The 5101-nt window shown below is 35.1% G+C and overlaps 1 pseudogene; it reads left to right on the top strand.

Moving 5' to 3' along the window:
* Window positions 1-3453: 3453 nt before the first annotated feature.
* Window positions 3454-4722, top strand: LOC118000654 (annotated as a pseudogene).
* The last annotated feature ends 379 nt before the right edge of the window (window positions 4723-5101 follow it).

The following is a 5101-nucleotide window of genomic DNA, read 5'->3' as shown; positions in this document are numbered from 1 at the left end:
CATGGATAATTGTTTTGTATCTTGGATTATTATCCAATAGGAGTTATTTTGTTCAATTTGTTCTAGCTTTGGCTTTTGAGAGGTCTTTCAGTTGACTCCTGTATCCCTTTGACACAGCATCATTATGGATTTTTTGGTTTGTGGTTGGTTTCTGTTTTTTAGAGGGTTTTTTTTTTTTTTTTTTAGCATTACAAGATGTTCCAAGTGCATCTTCTTAAAAAAGTTTTTATTTAAATTCCACTTAGTTAATATACAGTGTAATATTAGCTTCGTGTGCTATATAGTGATTCAACACTTCCATATATTCACCTGTTCTCATCACAAGTGTATTCCTTAATCCCCATCACCTATTTAACCCATCCCCCAACCTCTGAGATATCACTTCACATCTGTCAGAATGGCTAAAATCAACAACCAAAAACAGGTGTTGATGAGGATGTGGAGAAAGGGGAACCCTCCTAACTGTTGGTAGGAACGCAAACTGGAGCAGCCACTCTGGAAAACAGTATGGAGGTTCCTCAAAAAGTTAAAGTAGAACTACCCTACAATCCAGCAATTGCCTTACTAGGCATTTACCCAAAGAATACAAAAATACTGATTCAAAGGGATACATGTACCCTGATATTTATGGCATTATTATCCAAATGCATCTTGTATATCCTCTGACACAGCCTTCTAGGTGGTCATTTCTCTAAGGAGCCCTACTTTCTTTTATTGGAGAATTGTATTAGAATCCAAGATCTGTGCCCTATTTGTACTAATTTCTACCTGAATGTTAACCCTACTGGGCCCTCTCAGCTGACAGAGCAAACTTTGTGTGTGTATACACATACATATATATATTTATAATACTTATACATACACATATCTATAAATATTTATATTAAGCTACACATGAATTCATACTGATGTCATTAACTGTAATCTTTTACCACATCAGCCATTCTAGACTTCTCCCCCTACTTGTCTATAACTTCCTACTCCAACACTGAGAAACCTGGCTCCTAACATCTGCCATCCTTTACACTCTCTTGGTTACTGTAGCTTCATAAGTCTTGAAATCAAATAATTTGAGTCCTCCATTGTTATTATTCTTCAGTATTTTATTGCCCTTCTATATCCTTTGCCTTTCCATATAAATTTTAGACAGTATGTTGATATTTATGAAATAGCTTGTTCAGATTTTTTTTAAAGATTTTACTTATTTGCGAGTGAGAGAGAGAGAGAGTGAGTGAGGGGGAGGGAGAGAGAGAGAGGGCGTGAGAGTGCACACAAGCCCAGAAAGAGGCAGAGGGAAGGAGAAGCGGACTCCCCACTGAACAGGGAGACCGATGCGGGGCTCTATCCCAGGATCCTAAGATCATGGCCTGAGCCAAAAGGACGCTTAACTGACTGTTGCTCAGATTTTGATAGTGATTATGTTGAATAAACAGATCAATTTGAGAAGAATTGTCAATGTAAGAATATTGAGTCTTTCATTACTGACACATGGAATATCTCCATTTATTTAAATCTTTTATTTCTTCCATCAGTGTTTTGTAGATTTTGGCATACAGTTTTATACATGTTGTTAAAGTTACACCTAAGCATTTCCCTTTTTTGTGTTATTGTAAATAGTACTTTTTGAATTTTAATTTCAGTTATTCATTACTGGCATATAGAAAAGCAACCTCATTATATATTTAGATGTTGTATAATGTGATATTGCTATACATGCTTATTAGTTCCAGGAGTGTTTTTTACAGATTATTTGGGGATTTTCATACACTTATGTCATCTACAAATAAAAACAGTTTTCTCTTTCTTTGTAGTCTAATTTTCTCTTATTTTCTTGTTTTATTGTACTAGGTAGGGCTTTCAGTATGAAATGGTAAACTGATCTCTTTTTCTCAAACTTAGTGTGGAAGCTCCAGTTTTTTTTGTTTTTTTTTTTTTTGTCTTTAACTATGATATTAAATGTGGGGGGTTTTTGTAGATATTCTTTATCAAGTTGGGAAAGTTCCCATCTGTTCCAGCGTATTGAGAGTTTTTTTTTATCATGAGCGGGTCAAATGCTTTTCATCATCTTTCTTCTTTTTCATCTTTGCCTGCTCACATGGTGGGTTACACTAGTAGATTTACAAATGTTAAGCCAGCTTTAGATGTCTGCAATAAATATCACGTGTTCCTGGTGTGTAATTCTTTTTACATATTGATAGATTCTCTTTGCTGATGTTTTGTTGAAGATTTTTGCATCTATGTTCATGAGAGATATTTTTCTGTTTTCTTTCCTCGTAATGCCATCTGTTTTACATATTAAAGTAATTCTGGCTTCAGAGAATAAATTAAAACATACGCTCTCTACTTGTATTTTCTGGAAAAGATTGTAGAGAATAGATACATGTTTTCCTTAAATATTTGGTGGAATTCAACAGTGAAAACACCTGAGCCTGGTAATTACTTTTTAAAAGGTTTTAAAATACTGATTCATCTGTTTCTTTTTGCATGAATTTTGGTAGTTTGTGTTTTTCAAAGAATTTGTTTATTTTACTGACATGATCAAATTTGCAAGAGTAAAGTTTTTTGTAGTGTTTTCTTATCAGTAGTGTTGATCTCTTTTCTGTTTCTGATATTGGTAATTTGTATCTTCTTGCATTTTTTCTTGATTGGCTTACTTAGAAGTTCATTAATTTTGTTAATGTTTTCAAAGAACTGAAGTTTTAAAACCATCTTCTCTGTTGGCTTCTTGTTTTCAATTTCATTGACTTATATTCCAATTTGTATTACTTAAATTGCTCTTCTTTCTCTAATTTCCTAAAGTGAAATCTTAGGTTTTTGATTTTAGATCTTTCTTATTTTCAGATATAAGTATTTAATGCTATAAACTGCCCTCTATGTCCTGCTCTTGCTTCATCCCACCAATTTTGATGATGTGTTTTAATTTTAATTTAGTTCAAAATATTTTAAAATTTCATTGGGGACTTCTTTGAGTCATCAGTTATTTAGAAGTATGTTAAGTGTGTTATTTAATTTCCAAATATCTGGTATTTTCTAGCTCTCTAATTTATTTCTAGTTTAATTCCATTGTGGTCTGAAAATATACTTTATATGATTTCTACTCTTTTAAGTTTATTAAGTTGTGTTTTATGGTGTAAAATGTGTATTTTGGTAAATGTTGCATGTAATCTTGAGAAAAATGTAAACTTCACTTTGAATGAAGTCTTCTATAAATGTCAATTAGATCAAGTTGATTGGTAGTGCTATTTAGGTCATATATATTCTTACTGATTTTCTGCCTGCTTGATCTATCAAATAGTGAAAGAGGTGTTGAAGTTTTCAATTAAGAATGGGTTTATTTCGAGTAGCCCCTCGGCAAGGTCCCAGGCGGGTGCCCAGGCCAACCCGGCCTCTCTTGTGGCAACTACCAGCTGCGAGTTTTCAACTACAGAAGAAGGTGCTTGGGTTATCAGAGACATGAATTACGCATGGTTCCTTACCGCCACGAGCGAAGTGAGAAAGCCTTCTGCCATCTGAGTCGTGACTGAGACTTGGAGCAGGGCACCGAAATCAGTCATCTCCTTGGCTCCTGGATCACCAAACCCCAACACATTCCCTTTTATAACTGCTGTTATCACCAAAAAAAATGGAAAGCCCATCCAATTTGATGAAGAGATGATGAAGAGAGCACTTGAGTATTCTCAAAGTGCCGGAATCCCAGAGCTGTTGTCCTAGCTAAAACAGTTACAATTAAAATTGCATAATCCTCCCACCATCAATTATCCAACCAGCCAAGGACAGATGGACATATGCATAACATCTGGCAGCCAAGATGGTCTTTGCAAGGTGTTTGAAATGATCGTTAATCCTGGAGATAATGTCCTCCTAAATTAACCTATTTATTCAGGAACACTTCAAGCTCTGAAGCCACTGGGCTGCAACATCATTAATGTTGCCAGTGATGAATATGGGATTATTCCAGACTCCCTCAAAGAAGTACTTTCCAAATAGAAACCAGAAAACTCAAAGAACCCCAAGAAAAACACCCCCAAGTTTCTTTACACTATCCCAAATGGCAACAACCTTACTGGAAACTCATTAACAACCGCAAGAAGGAAATCTATGAGCTTGCAAGAAAATATGATTTCCTCGTCATAGAAGATGATCCTTACTATATTCTCCAGCTCAGCAAGTACTGGGCACCAACATTTCTTTCCATGGACATTGATGGGCGTGTCATCAGAGCTGACTCTTTTTCAAAAGTCCTCTCCTCTGGGTTGAGAATAGGGTTTTTAACTGGTCTGAAACCCTTGATAGAGTTGTCTTACACACACAAGTTTCAACCATGCACCCCAGCACTTTTACACAGCTTCTTATATCACAGCTTCTACACCAATGGGGAGAAGAGGGTTTCCTGGCTCATGTAGAGAGGGTTACTGATTTCTATAGGAACCAGAAGGATGCATTACTGGCAGCTGCAGACAAATGGCTAAGTGGTTTGGCAGAATGGCATGTTCCTACTGCTGGAATGTTTTTATGGGTTAAAATTAAGGGCATTTCTGATGGAAAACAACCGATTGAAGAAAAAGCCATTAAGAAAGAGATATTAATGCTTTCCGGAAATGTCTTCTACATTGATAGCTCAGCTCCTAGCCCCTACTTAGAGCGTCCTTCTCTTCAGCTTCTCCAGAACAGATGGATATGGCCTTACAGAGATTAGCCCAGCTTATTAAAGAATCTGTATGAAGAAATCAAACTTTTTATGAAGAAATCAAAATCTTCCAAGGGTTTTTCACATAAATTATTTTTAGCTTTTAGCAGGAAGAAATGATCATTGGCATTAGACTTATAGATTGGATTTCAACAAGCATGTCATATCTGCAGTGATTTAACTAGACAACTTTTAAAGTGCCCTTAAATTTATCAGATTGACAAAATATATTTATAATTCACTTATACCTTTTGATAAATTTTCACCCTGCAAAAATTATTTTTATCCTGGATTTATTGTAAAGAACTCCAGTTGCTTTATGGTTTCCCATAAATTTTCCTTGAAGCTAACATTTTACAGTAAATTCTTTTGAAAATGTAAGAAAATAAATTCAAAATGGTATATAATGTTAAC

The sequence above is a fragment of the Mirounga leonina genome, unplaced genomic scaffold (genome assembly GCF_011800145.1).
Source record: "Mirounga leonina isolate KUSES-001 unplaced genomic scaffold, KU_Mleo_1.0 Mir_53, whole genome shotgun sequence".
Classification (NCBI taxonomy): Eukaryota; Metazoa; Chordata; class Mammalia; order Carnivora; family Phocidae; genus Mirounga; species Mirounga leonina.
The sequence above is the reverse complement of the archived record's forward strand: the minus strand, read 5'-3'. Positions and strand labels throughout refer to the sequence as shown.